At 41.4% G+C, this 18,215-nt stretch overlaps 1 protein-coding gene across 1 annotated transcript in view; it reads right to left on the reverse strand.

Moving 5' to 3' along the window:
* BLNK (B cell linker) overlaps positions 1-18,215 on the reverse strand; it is a gene marked incomplete in the record, with an annotated part of 346,417 nt that overhangs the window by 216,706 nt on the left and 111,496 nt on the right.

Consider the following 18,215-nt stretch of genomic DNA (forward strand, 5'->3'; position numbering starts at 1 on the left):
GTGGAAGTAAGCAGAGCTTCTGCTCATTTACTAAGCTTTTGAACTACTGCCCTTTGCAAAGTGCTCAGTCTTTTTGCCTTACGTAAATCAACCCCATAGGCTTTTATGGAGATGAGTTTAAGAGCTTTGGCAAAAAAACGCCAAACGCTCCTAAACTCCTAAAGTTTAGGATCTGCTAGTGTACATGAAGCCTTAAAAAGGGAATTATTCAAAAAATTATTAGTTAAACCCACAAGTGTATTTTTTTTTTTTTTTTGTACCATTACTATTTCTTTATACTGGTATTTGACATTTAAAAGTGCAGCAATTAAAAAATTGGATGAAATGTTTAGCACTGTGAAACACTTTTTGAAAGATAAATAGTGCATTTTATATACAACTATATAGATCAGACCAAAATGAGGGACAAATGAGGAGGAAAGAGGGACAGAGGGACTTTGTTTTTTTAAATAAGGGACAGTCCCTCGAATGCAGGGACAGTTGGGAGCTATGCCCATTAGTGCCTCGCTCATAAAGCAAATAAAAAAACATCCTTTACCCTCCCTGACTGAGCCAAATCCTGCTTCTTTTTTGTCTAACATACTCTCCCTCCCAGGCGCTGAAGATCACAGTGGCAGGGGTTCAACAATAGAGGCAATGCTACCAATCCAGAAAGCAATGGGCAGGACTAGGTATGTCCAGGTGCCTCAAGCATTTCACTATAAATTGCACTACAAGATATATTATATTTTATTATAATACGTATTTTTTTAATATATATATATATAAAAAATACATGTTATAGTTTATAACTAATTTATTAAAAAAAGGGCAGCACTTATGCCGCATACACATGATCGGAAATTCGGCCAGCAAAAGACCGATGAGAGTTTTTTGTCGGAAAATGCGACCGTGTGTATGCTCCATCGGAATTTTGCTGGCCAAATTTCCGCCAGCAAAAGATTGAGAGCAGGTTCTCAATTTTCTCCGACTGAAAAAGTTTTGGTCGGAAATCCCGATCGTCTGTAGCAATTCTGACACGCAAAATTCCTACGCATACTCGGAAACAATTTGACGCATGCTCGGAAGTATTGAACTTAATTTTCTCGGCTCGTCGTAGTGTTGTACATCACCGTTTTCTTGATGGTCAAAAGTTCAGCAAACTTTTGTGTGACTGTGTGTATACAAGCCAAGTTTGAGGGGAATTCCGTCGGAAAAACCATCATAGCTTTTTACGATGAGAATTCCAATCATGTGTACGCGGCATTAGAGTTGATGCAATTAGTACATTGATGTCAGGCCAGGCTTATGCTGTGCATGTAGACATCTATGCATACGCTGTACCTAGAAGGTGAAAACCTGAACAGCTGAAAGTCTGCGGGTTACCTGCTCCTACTTTAAGCCATAACCAGTAGCCTTATGCAAATCGTTAAAAAAAGAAACATTGTTAAACTGAATGATGGCTCCCAGTTTAATCCCATGACCTCATCTGCATGTGATGTGAAGATGAAGGGGCAGAGTAATTGGTTTAAATTACAGCTTGCAGGAGAATCGTCTTATGTTTAATTTTCCAAATGCGTTTCTGCCCTTTCACTAGCTTTCATAAGCAAAAGGTGTTTGATCGCAGAATGACAACATAATTGTTGCCAAATAAATAAAGTGAATGTGAAATGAGAGCGCACTCGCATATCAAACAAGGCTTGGAAATTGGCCTTCTGTCTATTAACCTACCTATAATCAGGTTAATGCACCACCAAGGCAGGTTATTTTTGAAGAATTAATTCTTAATAGTTTTTTGCTAAAAGGGTATCAAGCAGTGTTGACAGTTACAATAGCTAACTTAGGAAAGATTTTTAATGGGAAGTAGCTTGATATTAAAGCCAAACTTCAGCTAAAACTTTTTTTTGAGCTTTGTAAACAGCTTGTTTTAGCATTTCCTATTAACAGGTGAACTATTTAAGATAGTAAACTGAAAATAATCAATGAATAAGAAACACATTAAAGTATATATTTCTGTTAAACCTTTCTTTTAAACCCCGACTTCGAGAAAAAATGCAGTAGAGTTGTGCCCACACTGCACGGATCAACTGCTCGTTTTGTCTAGAGATGAGAAGAAGTCTTAGCTCTTGTACACACACGGTCGGACATTCCGACAACAAAATCCGTCGGATTTTGTCCGAAACTTGTGTTGCATACACACGGTTGGACAAAGTTGTCGGAAAATGCGATCGTACGTAACGTGATGACATTATTTTGTTACCACGGGACTACGTTCAGGCTAGTAGCCAATAGCTTTGGTCTAGGAATTTGATCTGAGCATGCATGGCACTTTGTCTGATCAGATTCTCTACACACAATCGGACAAAGTCCGATCAGATCATGTTGTCGGAAAGTTTTATAGCCCAGCTCTAAAACTTTGTCCGTCGGATATTCCGACGGAAACAGTCCGATGGAGCCCACGCACAGCTCCACTGCATGGGAAAACGTATTTTTTGCCCGGAGTTGATCTTTAAAGTTTTCTATGGAGTTATGAAGATTTGGAACCTCTGTCAATTTTTTAAGCTATCTATGTCCCCACTGGTGAGATTCACCTTTCCTTGTGACTATTGTCATTGAGATACAAAGTAATGGAAAATCCAAAATTTTAGAGATGTCCACAGAGCAAAAGGTAAGGGGAAATTTTCCATTGAGGACATCTGTAATGGAGACAATAAGTCTAATACCGCGTACACACAATCAGAATTCCATCCAGAAAAAGACAGATGAGAGCTTTTCATCAGCAAATACGACTGTGTGTATGCTCCATCAGAATTTAGCTGTCCGAATTTCCGCAAGCCAAAAATTGATAGCATGTTCTCAATTTTGCCAAAGGAAAAAATTTCTATCGGAAATTCCGATGGTGTGTATGCAATTCCAACACGCCAAAAATTACGCATGCTTAGATTAAACTACGAGACGGAAGCTATTGGCTACTGATTATTGAACTTTCTTTTTCTAGTCCCGTTGTATGCGTTGTACTTCACCGCGTTCTAAACATTCGGAATTTGGTGTGACTGTGTGTAGGCAAGACAGCTTGAGCGGAATTCCGTCAGGAAAACCATCAAAGCTTTTTCCGATGAGAATTCCGATCGTGTGTACAAGTATTTGCACCCAATAACCTCATTGATTCCTTCTTTTGGCACTTCTTGATTCTAAGTATTCAGCTGAAGTCCCTCAGAGGGTGGGGGTAAGCACTGGTTTGGGAGCAGTCTAACCACTAACACTACTAAACCTCAAGTTCTTCACATTTTTGGGACCTAAGAAGAACCTCTGGTCCAGCGCTGCCCCTAACCAAACTCTTTTTTGTAAGTAGCTAAAACCCGAGAGAGATCCTAACCCTTCTCTACACTATTTGAGTAAACAAAAAAAAGTTGGACTTCAATATGTTTCAGTTTGTCTACATGGATACAAACCCCAGGACATACTAGCTGTTACTCGATCTATGTATGCACCCTTTAGAGATATAAAATAACCACATTGTACAATTTTATATGAAATAGAGTAAAAATATTGACATACCATGGAGGTTTTACTTTAATTGGACTTTTACTTTGCCCCGTATACATCGTCTCTCTTCACCGAGTATCTGAGTCCTGGCCCGGCAGGAAAAGCTTTGTGAAATCCCCGTTCTCCGGTTGCACTATGCACCTTGTTTGTTCGTAAACGTGTGACAACTCAGTTAATGCTACTGATAAACTTCTATGATCTGTGGCTAGGCTTGTCTCAAACTTCCTCATTTCTTTATGTTAATTATTAAAGAAGCTAATGTTAATTCTGATCACAGCATACAAAACTAGCTATCGCCAGTCCTTTCATTCTGTGGTACAGATTTTACTAGGTGCAGTAAAAATATCACTACTGTGTACACTTTATGAAGCCAAGATAATGTTTCTGTGCTTCAAAAATGATATAACCTTAGATACGGAAATTTTTTTATACCATGTGATTATTCTGTTTATGTTGCATGCTGGTCGTGCATTTTTTCAAGTTTGTACATGACTGTTCCTCATTAGTAAGATAAATATTAACTTAGTTCAAGGTAAGTAATTTTCAAAATGTTCTTCAAACAGTACAGTACACGCGATCGGACTACGCGGCGGACTTAGACCGGTGGACAATCCGACATACTTTGCAGCTGAGGTCTGCCGGACTTTCAAGCGAATGGACTTGGCCGCACATGATCACTCCAAAAGTCTGGTGGATTTGAATGTGAAGACATAGAATAAGGAAGTTCATAGCCAGTAGCCAATAGCTGCCCTATCGTCGGTTTTAGTCCATCGGACTAGCACACAGATGAACGGATTGTCCGCTAAAAGCCGAGTCCGGTGGACAATTTTGAAACAAGTCTTATTTCTAGGTCCGCCGGACTTTTGGAAGAAAAAGTCCGCTGGAGCCCACACATGATCGAATTGTCCGGCGGACCAGAGTCCGATCATGTGTATGCGGCATTACTCTTAGCCCTTGTACACACGGTCGGACATTCTGACGGAAGGAAAATGTCTGATCGGACCGTGTTGTCGGATAATCCGACTGTGTGTGGGCTCCATCGGACTGTTTCCTTTGGAATATCCGACGGACAAAGTTTTAGAGCTGGGCTATCAAACTTTCCGACAACACAATCCGATTGGACTTTGTCCGATTGTGTGTAGAGAATTCCGATCGGACAAAGTGCCACGCATGCTCAGATCAAATTCCTAGACCAAAGCTATTGGCTACTAGCCTGAACGTAGTCCCGTCGTAACGAAATAAGGTCATCATCTTACATACGATCAGATTTTCCAACAACTTTGTCCGACCGTGTGTATGCAACACAAGATTTTGTTGTTGGAATGTCCGACCGTGTGTACAAGGGCTAAAAGGAGTTGTACACCCGTAAGTATTTACTTTTGAAGATTAAATGTATGGGAAAGTGGATACTTCACTCATTTTCATAGCACCAGCATATGATTGAGCTGCTTTGGCAAACTTTTATCAATTTCTCTCATAACCAACTCTATACCAGCATTTTGCACCCCCTTCTTTTCCAGGTAAAATTTAGTGGTGTGATAGTTTGGCTGACAACTACTCCATCATGCAAGCCCAAACATTTGGACCAATAGACTATCCTTTTTTTTTTTTAACGTTTTCCTTGCTTTCTAATGTGAAATGAATCAAATAAAAATGCCAGGTCAGGATAACCCCTTTTAAGAACATAGATGCTCCAAAGGTAAACTCTTTTTTTGGTACAATTTTCTGGAAATGGAAAAAACATGCTGGTATTGAAGTAGTTAAGGTGTGCTTAGGCCTTTAAAAGTCACCCACTGAAGCCAAATGCAAGTCTTCATGTCCACCGGCACCCCCTGATCCTTTGGTACTGAGGAAGAAAGGCGGTCTGCCCATGTAAACAAGGCAGACATCCATTCTCTCAGTACAGAAAGCAAAGCAGGGACAGGGATCCATGTCTAAGCGCCTCCCTTAGTACACAGAAACATTGGCTAGGCACACAGTTAACCCTTTGATCGCCCCTGATGTTAACCCCATCCCAGCCAGTGGCATTAGTAAAGTTAGAGCGCATATTTTTTAGCACTGATCACTGTATTAGTGTCACTGGTCCCCAAAAAGTGCCAGTTAGTGTCCGACTGTCACACCACACTATCGCAGTCGGTGATCACTGCTATTAAAAACGAAAAAAAAAACTAAATAAAAATATCCAATAGTTTGTAGATGCTACAACTTTTGTGCAAATCAATCAATATACGCTGATTGGAATTTTATTTTTACCAAAAATATGCAGAATACATATTTGCCTAAATTGATGAAGAAATTTGATTTTTTACATTTTTTTTATTGGATATGTTTTATAGAAGAAAGTAAACCAAATTTATTTTATTTTTTTCAAAATTGTCTGAATTCTTTTGTTTACAACGCAAAAAAAAACAAAAAAACGCAGAGGTGATCAAAGAATGGTACAGCTGGGCGAAACAGTGTTATGTAACGTCGCTTTGCCCTGTGGCCACTAGGGGTGTGCTTACTCTCAGTTCTCTGAGGGGAGAAGAGACTGATCGTCTGTTCATACAAAGTATGAACAGCAATCTGTCATCTCCCCTAGACAGTCCCATCCCCCCTTCAGTTAGAACACAGAGAGGGAACACAGTTAACCCCTTGATTGCCCCTAGTTTTAACCCCTTCTCTACCCAGTGACTCGTAATGATTTTTACAGTAATCAGTGTATTGTTATAGCACTGATCGCTGTATAAATGCCAATTGTCCCAAAAATGTGTCAAAATTGTCCGATGTGTCCGCCATAATGTTGCAGTCCCGATAGAAATCGCAGATCGTCGCCATTACTAATAAAAAAATAAAAATAATAATAAAAATGCTATAAATCTATCCCCTATATTGTAGACACTATAACTTTTGCCCACAACAATCAATATACTCGTATTGCGATTTTTATTACCAAAAATATGTAGAAGAATACATATCGGCCTAAACTAAGACATTTTTTTTTTTTTTTTTTTTTTTTTACAAAAAATGGGGATATTTATTATAGCAAAAAGTACAAAATATTGTGTTTTTTTTCAAAATTTACGCTCTTTTTTTGTTTATAGTGCAAAAAATAAAAACCGCAGAGATGATCAAATTCCACCAAAAGAAAGCTCTGTTTGTTGGCAAAAAATTATGTCAATTTTGTTTGGGTGCAGCGCCACACGCCTGCGCACTTGTCAGTTAAAGCGACGCAGTGCCGAATCGTAAAAAATGGCCTGGTCATTTAGCAGTCAAATCTTCCAGGGCTGAAGCGGTTAAAGTAACACAGTGCTGTATCGCAAAAATGGCCTGGTAATAAAGAGGGTAAATCTTGCGGGGGGCAAGTGATTAACCACTTGCTTACTGGGCACTTAAACCCCCCTCCTGCCCAGACCAATTTTCAGCTTTCTGCGCTGACACACTTTGAATGACAATTGCGCAGTCATACAACACTGTACCCAAATTACATTTTTTATAGTTTTTTTCCCCACAAATAGAGTTTTCTTTTGGTGGTATTTAATCACAGCTCGGGTTTTTATTTTTTGCTAAACAAAACAAAGATGGAAAATGTTGAAAAAAAATCATGTTTAATAGTTTGTTATAGAATTTTGCAAACAGGTAATTTTTCTGCTTCATTGATATGCGCTGATGAGGCGGAACTGGTGGGCACTGATAGGCTGCACTGGTGGGCACTGATAGGCTGCACTGATGGGCACTAATAGGCACAGATAAGGTGGCACTGATGGGGAAAGATAAGTCAGTACTGATGGGCACAGATAAGGCGGCCCTGATGGCCACTGATAAGATGGCACTGATGGGCCCTGATGGGTGGCACAGATAGGTGGAACTGATGGGCACTGATAGGTACCACTGATAGATGGCACTGATGGGCACTGATGGGTGGCACTGATGGGCACTGGTAGGTGACACTGATGGGCACTGATAGGTGGCAGTGATGTGCAACACTGTTCTTGAGGCACTGATTGTGGGCACTGACAGGTGCAACTGTGGGCACTGACAGATGGCACTGTGGGTACTAACAGGTGGCACTGTGGGCACTAATAGGTGGAACTGGTGGGCACTGGTAGGCGGCACTTTTGTCTACTGCTAGGTGGCACTTGTAGGGGGCACAGGTGGGCACCGAGAAGCTGGCGGCAGCTCGCAGTGATCGGGACTGATGTCCCTCTCACTGCCGCTGGTGAGCGTGCTGACAGCACGAGGAGAAAAAATAGCCGATTACCGGCTGTGTTGACATCACATGATCAGCTGTCATTGGCGCGGATCTCAAGTAGTTAAATAAATTTGAATGCACATAAATGTTTAACAAATTTTTGTTTATTTGTAAAATTTGTAATAATATTTTATTTATTTATTTATTTTAACCACTTGCTTACTGGGCACTTAAACACTCTTCCTGCCCAGACCAATTTTCAGCTTTCGGTGCTCTCACACTTTGAATGACAATTACTCAGTCATGCAACACTGTACCCAAATGAATTTGTTGTCCTTTTTTACCCACAAATAGAGCTTTTGGTGGTAATTGATCACCTCTGGGGTTTTTATTTTTTGCGCTATAAATGAAAAAAGACCGAAAATTTTGAAAAAAAACGCATATTTCTTTGTTTCTGTGACAAAATTATGCAAATTATTAATTTTTCTTCATTAATTTTGGCCACAATTTATACTGCTACATATCTTTGGTAAAAATAACCCAAATTAGTGGATATTATTTGGACTTTGTGAAAGTTAGAGAGTCTACAAGCTGTGGTGCGAATCGCACAAAATTGATCACATCTGATGTACTGGTGGCCTATCTCGCTTCTTGTGACCCGAACAAGCCAGGAAAGTACAAATACCCCCAAAATGACTCCTTTTTGGAAAGTAGACATTCCAAGGTATTTAGTAAGAGGCATGGTGAGCTTTTTGATGTTGTCATTTATTTCCCACAATTATTTGCAAAATTAAGATTTTTTACTTTTTTAATTTTTTTCCACAAAATTGTCATTGTAATAGGTTATTTCTCTCACATGGCATGTGTATACCACAAATGACACCCCCAAAAAACTTCTGCTACTCCTCCTGAGTATTACAATACCACATGTGTGGGACTTTTTCACAGCCTGGCCACATAGAGAGGCCCAACATGCAGGGAGCGCCATCAGGTGTTTTAGGAGCATAAATTACACATTTAACTTGTTGACTACCTATTACACTTTTGAAGGCCCTGGAGCACCAGGACAATGACATGTGACACTGATGACAGATGGCACTAATACGTGGCAATGATGACACTTATACGTGGCACTAATGACACGTGGCACTGATGACAGATGGCACTAATATGTGGCACTGATGACACGTGGCACTTATACGTGGCACTGATGACACATGGCACTTATACGTGGCACTGATGACATGTGATACTAATACGTGGCACTGATGACAGATGGCACTAATACGTGGCACTGATGACAGATGGCACTAATACGTGGCACCAATGACGCGTGACACTGATGACAGATGGCACTGATAAGTGACATTGATGACACGTGACACTGACAACAGATGGCACGTGACACTGACAGGTGGCACTGATGACAAATGGCACTGATACGTGGCACCGATGATAGATGGCACTAATATGTGGCACTGATGACAGATGGCACTATGTGGCACTGATGACACGTGGCACTGATGACAGACGGCACTTATACGTGGCACTGATGACAGATGGCACTGGGGACAAATGGCACTGACAACAGGTGGCACTGGGGACAGATAGCACTAACAGGTGGCACTGGGGACAGATAGCACTAACAGGTGGCACTGGGGGCAGGTAGCACTGGGGTGGATGGCACTGGGGTGGATGGCACTGGGGCGGATGGCACTGGGGCAGGATGGCACTGAGGCAGGATGGCACTGGGGTGGATGGCACTGGGGTGGATGGCACTGGGGCGGATGGCACTGGGGGAAGATGGCACTGGGGAGCATGGCACTGGGGGAGGATGGCACTTTTTAAATTTATTTTTTTATTTTCACACTTACGGCCGCTGCAGCTGTTCATCTCTCCCCTCTCACACGCTGTCTGTGTGAGGAGGGAGAGCGGTGCTGAGAGATGATCTCATATGTTCACATATGAGATCATCTCACGTTGGACACGCCGATCGCACCTTAAACGGCCGCTGTGATTGGCCGTTTTACAGCGATCTGTGTTTGCCTGTCTCCGGGGGACACGGCAAACACAGAACTTTCCTGATGCGTGCCTGCGGCGGCGCGCATTGCGGAAGTAAACACCAGGACGTCCAGGGACGGCCTCCCGGACGAAAGCGCCTGCTCTATAGCCGTCATTCGGCTATAGGGCGGGCAGGAAGAGGTTAAAGGTTTTATTTATTTCAGAAAAAGATAAGTTACATAACAGAGCCTCTGGGCATTCCCCGGCTCAAGGTGTATAAAAAATTAGGCTAGGTATAGCATACCTTAATTACTGGCCTAAGACCAGTTAAACAGGTTAAACAACAACAAAACAACCCCATAGCTTGCTGCTAAAAATGACAGGATGAGTGAAATGCTCAGCAATTTACATAGATATGTGGTATACGACAGGCGACTTTCAAAAGAAGGAAAAAAATAAAAAAATCTACAACCAATGGGTTACTATAGGCGTGTGGTTAGCCAGGATGTACCCCTGGAGGGACAGTCATAGGAACCATCATCTCATATGTAAATAAAATCAGACCAATTGTCCTACAGGGTCTTCTTGTTCTACCGTTGTCGTTTCAGACTCTAGCCATATGTTCCAGACCTTTTGAAACTTTAGGGGACATCCTCTACTGGAGTATGTTTCTTTGTATAAGGGTACTGCAAGGTTGACTAATGATTTCCATGCATTCAGGGTAAGTGCAGACATGGGAACCCTCCACCGAGTATGATGAGTTTCCTAGCATAGAATAGAAGCAATCCTAGTAGTGTACGGACTTCCCTCGAAGGAGAAAGAGCCTCCGCCAAGCCAACCAGGCAGATCTCTATCTTCTGGGGTATAGGGATTGTGGTCAGTTCAGTAAAGAAAGTTGTAATTAATGACCAGTAATTCTGTACATCAGAGCATGACCAGATCATGTGTAATAAACCCGCAGAGTCAGCTTGGCAGAGCCAACACTGCAACATGCAGTCCGGGTATATTTTGTGTAGCCTGCATGGAGTATAATAAAATGTATGTAATATTTTAAACTGGATCAACCGATCTCTAGACAAAACCAGGTGTCCAAAGGGGGAGTCCCAGACATCCTCCCAGTCCTCTCCATCCAACTTCGGCAGCTCCGACACCCAGAAGCCACAAAGTCTCTCTAAACCGTGATGTATGGTAGGCTGCAGAACCTTGTAAATTGTGGATAATGGTTTAGGTAATGCCTCTTGACGTAGAAGCAAATCCATGTTTGACTAATAAAGGGTCAGGGGAGAGCCCCCGAATTGTGCCCTATAGGCGTGGCGGGGCAGCAGGAACTGAAAGAAATACACATTGGGTAGGTCAAATCTAGTTTTAAGTTGGTCAAATGTCAGCAGTGCGCCATTCTCACAAATATGATGTAAATATCGAATACCCCGTGATGCCCATATGACCAAGTCCGGGATGGAATAGAATTCAGGTAAAGAGGGATTCATCCATAGCAGAGTATTTGGGGAACTCACCTGTGGATCGGTCGTCCGAGGGTTGGCCGCCCCAGACCATGCTCTAAGCACCTCTGAATTCTACATATCCTGTTCTGTCACATATGATTATCAGTGCTGGTTTTATTGTGGCCAAATACTGCAGCAACAGCACAGTATGCACCTACTGCACTGTATACTGTAGTAGCAGCAATAGACAGGTTGAAATTCTTATCAGGCTAAAGAGGCTAATCTAACCACTGGTATTTGGCAGTTTTCCACTATGGTATTGCTGGGTATGAGCTCTGTTGCAAATATAAATTAATTTCAACTTGATTTGAATTTCCTTTTTTAATAAATATTCTAACTTATTTATCCGAATATATCTATATATACATACAGTACATACATGGGCTTAGGGTTGCGTATCACTAAAATTACTATATGCAAACCTTCTACTATTTAATGTGGATCAACTCTTATCTTCAGTTTGTAAACTATTACAGATATACCACATTGTATGTATTAAAAATTCTTAAAAAGTGAAAAAAACACTGAATATAGGGTGCCTGATTTTTTATTTTTTATTAAATGATTTAAATCAACAAATGTTAATAACACAAGGATAACCTAAGTAAATACAAAATGCAGTCTTTAAAATGATGATTTAATTTGAGAAAAGGTGTCCAACCCTGCCTGGCCCTATGTGAAAAAGTAATTGTCCCCTAAACCTAATAACTGATTTTGCCACCCTTGGCAGCGACAACTGCGATCAAGCATTTGCGATAACTGCCAATGAGTCTTTCACATTGCTGTGGAGGAATTTTGCCACACTCTTCTTTGCAGAATTGTTTTAATTCAGCCACATTGGAGGGTTTTCAAGCATGAATGGCCTGTTTAACCACTTGAGGACCAGCCACCACAGTTAGACTGCGGCAGGTTGTTTCTCCTGGGTGAACCGCTGTCATGGTACGTCGGTCACTTTAAGAGCTGTAGGGGGCGTGTGTGCCTGAGGCACCCAATGCCAGACCCGTTGCGTGTGCCCGGCGGTCGCAATGCCCACCAGCCACCCGTAATCGCTCCTGACAGAATGGAGAACTGTCAATGTAAAGAGACAGATCTCCATTCTGTCAGGGGAGGAGAAACAGATCTGCTCCTCCTAAAGATAAGGAACAGGGATCGGTCTCCTACTCCAGGCAGTCCTATCCCCCCACAGCTGGAATACACATGAGGGAACACATTTAACCCCTTGATCGTGCCCTAGTGTTAACCCCTTCACTGCCAGTGGCATTTATACAGTAATATAACGATCTTAGCCGTCCTTATTGCATCCTCACATTTCTTGTTGCATTCTTTATAAAGTCTGAATGCTGATGATGATCCCTCAACCTAGTATTTTTTGAAGGAGAAGGCCTTCAAAAAATACTAGGTTGAGGGATCATCATCAGCATTCAGACTGTACAAAGAATGCAACAAGAAATGTAAGGATGCAATAAGGACGGCTAAGATAGAACATGAAAGACACGTAGCAGAGGATAGCAAGAAAAATCCCAAGAAATTCTTTAAGTATGTTAAGTACAGTAAAAAAGGGAGTACAGACCATATTGACCCCATTAAGAATGAGGAAGCACATCTGGTTACAAAGAATGGGGAGATGGCGAAGGTTAACAGAGGACAGAATTAAAATTAGACTTGGGAAACTTAACATTAATAAATCACTGGGACCAGAAGGCTTGACCCGAGGGTACTTAGGGAACTCAGTCAAGTAATTGTCAGACCACTGGTCCTAATTTTTACTGACAACCTACTGACTGGAATGGTACCAGCTGATTGGAGAAAAGCCAATGTAGCACCAATATTTAAAAAGGGCCCAAAATACATCCCTGGGAATTACAGACCAGTTAGCCTAATATCAATAGTATGTAAACTCTTGGAGGGGATGATAAGAGATATACAAGATTTTAGTAATGAGAACGGTATCATTAGCAGTAATCAGCATGGATTCATGAAGAATCATTCTTGCCAAACCAATCTATTAACCTTCTATGAGGAGGTGAGTTGCCATCTAGATAAAGGAAAGCCTGTAGACATGGTGTAGCTGGATTTTGCAAAAGCATTTGACACAGTTCCTCATAAACGTTTACTGTACAAAATAGGGTCCGTTGGCATGGACCATAGGGTGAGTATATGGATTGAAAACTGGCTACAAGGGCGAGTTCAGAGGGTGGTGATAAATGGGGAGTACTCGGAATGGTCAGGGGTGGGTAGTGGGGTCCCTCAGGGTTCTGTGCTGGGATCAATTCTGTTTAATTTGTTCATAAATGACCTGGAGGATCGGGTAAACAGTTCAATCTCTGTATATGCAGACAATACTAAGCTAAGCAGGGCAATAACTTCTCTGAAGGCTGTGGAAACCTTGTAAAAAGATCTGAACAAATTAATGGGGTGGGCAACTACATGGCAAATGAGGTTCAATGTAGAAAAATGTAAAATAATGCATTTGGGTGGCAACAATATGAATGCAATCTATACACTGGGGGGGGGGGGGACCTCTGGAGGAATCTAGGCTGGAAAAGGACCTGGGGGTCCTAGAAGATGATAGGCTCAGCAATGGCAAGGTGCTGCTAACAAAGCAAACAGAACATCGGCATTCCTTTAAAAGTGGATTTGTTCCAGAGATAAAACGATAATTCTCCCGCTCTACAAGACTCTGGTCCGGCTACACCAAGAGTATGCTGTCCAGTTCTGGGCACCAGCCCTCAGGAAGGATGTACTGGAAATGGAGCGAGTACAAAGAAGGGCAACAACGCTAATAAAGGGTCTGGAGGATCTTAGTTATGAGGTAAGGTGGCGAGCACTGAACTTATTCTCTCTGGAGAAGAGATGCTTGAGAGGGGATATGATTTCATTATACAAATACCATACTAGTGAGCCCACAATAGGGATAAAACTTTTTTGCAGAAGGGAGTTTAACAAGACTCGTGGCCACTCATTAATATTAGAACAAAAGGGGTTTAAACTTAAACTACGTAGAGGATTCTTTACTGTAAGAGCGGCAAGGATGTGGAATTCCCTTCCACAGGCGGTGGCCCCAGCTGGGGGCATTGATAGTTTCAAGAATAACTATTAGAGAAGCACCTGAACAACCGCAACATACAAGGATATACAATGTAATACTGACATATAATCACACACATAGGTTGGGTTTGATGGACTTGTGTCTTTTTTCAACCTCATCTACTATGTAACTATGTAACTTCAGAATGGTAATTTTCTGTAAAATGCAATGCAATATGGCAACCTACAGGTTGCTGGTATACAGAATGCCCACATAATGTAATTTCTTACTGGTGCAGAGAACTCTGCACTAAGATACAAGTCAGATTTTAGGCATCCTCTTCAAAAAAAGTGTAATTTTTGGTGAGATACTCCCAAAGAGGTAACCAGGGATGCTGACAATGCAGCCCTTCTCATCAGAATCCTACATCAGTACATCAGCTGCTTATAATGAATTAGTTTCTCTCATTCAGAATCAGTATCCAAAAAAAACTTAATGGAACAAACAGCTATTTCTTTAGAGCAGAAACAGGTAGGAATCTGCAACAATGTTTATTAGACTCCTCCTATTAAAACCCTCTAAAGTTACTCTTTAAGTCAATTGTTGTCAACTTTATGGGGCCTCAAATGCTGCCCATGATATCATCAAAGGGCTGCATACAATATTTATTGTATGTATTGCTACAAAAGGCTGTCAAAGACTAAAGACTTACAAAAAGAGATGGTCATAGACTGCTACAGGAGTTGTTGGAGATTGGAGTCAAGCTGTCGGAGACTGTGGGCATGTTACATGAAACTGCTAATGACAGCTTTTACAGATCCATTATGAAACTCCCACTGCTGACTGCTAGGTCCAAGGGCCGCATTGCAATTCTAACGCCAAAGGGCCACATGTGGCTCTTGAGCTAAAAGTTGGACACCAGAGCTTTAAGCCCAATCATAGCGGCAATTATTAATACAAAATATATATATATAAAAGTGCAATGCTAACTTAAACTGAAAATATAAATAACATAATGCCTACAAAAACTGGGGGTACAGCTCCAGTGCAAGCAAGCCAAAACAGTTCCTTGCAATTTACAAATCCATGGAAGCAAATCGCACATGCTCAGAGCATGTGAGCGTAGCATCCCGACGGTCATTACGTCAAAGGTGACGCCATTAGGGGTACCTCTGATGACATCACCTTTGACTAAACGATCATCGGGACGCCACGCTCACACGCATTGCACATTTGCAATCGCTTCCATGGATTTGTAAAATTGCAAGGAACTGTTTTGTCTTGTTTGCACTGGAGCGGTGCCCCCAGTTTTGAAACGTATGTATGCAGCACTGCAGCATTGCCAATAAACTGCTTAAGAGATAATATCCCACTATATGTGTCTCTTCACATATTAACATGTGTTGCTGAGGCTGTCGGATGTTCTGGCTGCTGATTACCATCCGGTGTATATAAAGGCTTCTGGCGAGAGACACTTGGATATTCCTCCAGTGGATCTTTGAATCCAAACAACCGCTTTGTGACCCCCTTGAGTAAGGGTGGTCACTGGCTTTCTGGTAAGCCTTTTATTTTAACTATGGTGATAGGTGACATGCTGCCAAGCATCTGACCAACGCTGTCCACTTCTTATGGGATCTCCTTCACTGAATACTAGTTTACAAGAATTTTGTCTTTTTTATCTGATTTTTTTTCCATTTGTATATCAGCCATACATTAACTTTTTTTTCCTTTTTATTTGTTCACTTTGTCATTCAATTTTGCACATTTTGCACATTTGTTCATTGCTTACCTATGAAAAGTATATCAAGAAATTTGAGGAATGATTTGTTCTTTGCAGTTATCTACTTAGTTCATACAGCTGGAACTTGCTGTATTCTGCCACCGACCAGAAACATAAATTAATGTTAAAGTCAGACTACACTCTGTGTTTTATTTCATTTCAGAGTTACAGATACTAGCTTTGGGTCATGACCAGCTCAGACACACAGTACTCATTATTTAAAACTGCTACCAATTTCACCAGTGTGCGATTCAGATTTTTTATTACAGAATGTCTTGTTATTATCTATTACAAGCATAAACTCTTGCATACTAATAAGCATTTCATAAACGTATTATATCTATTTAGATATGTTATCATCAAATCTCTTTTAACAGCATAGGCTCCACACTTCCTGCTACTTTTTCCAAGGCATAAATTAAAATTTGAGAGGGTCCTCCTTGTACTAGGTTGTAGCTGATATATAAAACAGAAGTAGAAAATTGCCGGCATCCAGGTTTCTGGGTCCCCCTATGTGTTTTTGGAAAATGAAATGCATGGATTCGCACATGGTGGTGCCCAAACTTTCCTAGATAGGATAGTTTACTTTTATAGTGATACTAACAGGTTTGTTTTAAGAGGCCAGTATGGGAGTTGGAATGAAAATAATGCTAGAATCCAAATGTTTAAAGAAAAAGCACACCCAAACTTTATGCAAGTGTAGCCGGATATTACATGGGGTGTCAGGAACACTGTGCTAGCCATCAGGCTACTTTGTGTGCTCATATGCATACACATATTTATGGGCATAGAAGCCTAAGAACACAAGTGATGGTGAGCGTGGGTATGTGCACCAACACATGCACATCACAACATATCGGCAAACATGTGGGCACGTCCACTGGTGCCAATTGTCAAAAGAGCTTTTTAAGCCTGAGCTCTGCACAGGATAATTGAATAATGGTCTTTCAGTCTTCTCTCCTGTGTTGCTGACCTCTGTTTGTTCCGGACTCTGATCCTGCCTATAATTTGGTGTCTATTACTGAACCTACTTTATGAATCGAAAGAGGAACTGGACTCTGGAAGCTCTTGTCAAAGGACTAATCGCAGACTTGTCTGTGGTCTTCCTGCAGCTGATCTTTACCCCATTACTGACTTACCATGCCTTGTTTTTCACTGTGGAAGTGGCCATCTTGGTAGAGGCAAGGTTTCACTTCCTTATGTCAGAACTTTTAGCATAGTAGTATAGTAGTGAGTGACATCACCAAATCTGATTCCAGATCTGGCGAGATTAGCAGTCAGAGGCAGCAATGCCTTAGGCCGCGTACACACGCGGGGACTGTTCGCCCAACTTTGTCCGTCAAACAGTTTCAGCAAACAGTCCGCTCAAAATTAGCATGGACGGACATGGCCACACACGACGAACGAACAGTTTGCTGAAACCGTGCGCGATGACGTGAACGGCACGTACGGCGGGACTAGAAAACGACGTCCTATACACTGCAATGCAAACCTCGGCGTGTAAATCCTTTCTGAGCATGCGCGGAACTTAGTTTGACGAACAAGCCTACACACGAGGGGACTGTTCGCTGAAACAAAGTTTCAGCGGACAGTTTTTCGGAATTTCCGAAAAACCTTGTTCAGCGGACTGTTCGCTGAAACTGTCCGCTGAAAGCCCACACACGAGCGGACTGTCCACCGAAACACTGTTCAGCGGACAAAGTTTGGCGAACAGTCCCCGCGTGTGTACGCGGCCTTAGAGTAACACTGACATTAAAGACAAAAAGTATTTTTTTAGGGTCCTACTTAGGCACAATTAACATATCTAAATATTTAAACATAACAAAGCAGAGCTTCACGTTTTAAGGTGTTTCAGATCCAGTTTAAATGGTTTCAATTAATTTGCTTCCTCACCCTTTAAGTCATGGACTTGAATCCTCGTAGCTTTTAGTTTTCAATAGTTTTTATAAAATTTTCAACAATACAAAATAGAGATTTGGCATTAAAATTAACAGTGCATAGCTTATGTATACTAAGAAACATACATTGCAATCACGGGCAGTCCACCATCTTGTTAACTGGGGCCGGGTATTGATTTTTTGTTATCAACCTTCATACATTTCGAAACCCGGTTTAGATTTCTCTAAGCTTGTTATGTGGCTGGATTCCTCGTAGCCTTTATAGTTTTTGTTTTCTAAGGAATAAATGTGATCATTGGCACATACTAAT

Source organism: Lithobates pipiens, unplaced genomic scaffold, assembly GCF_037356315.1.
Source record: "Lithobates pipiens isolate NorthernLeopardFrog02 unplaced genomic scaffold, aLitPip1_a1.2 Scaffold_25, whole genome shotgun sequence".
Lineage (NCBI taxonomy): Eukaryota > Metazoa > Chordata > Amphibia > Anura > Ranidae > Lithobates > Lithobates pipiens.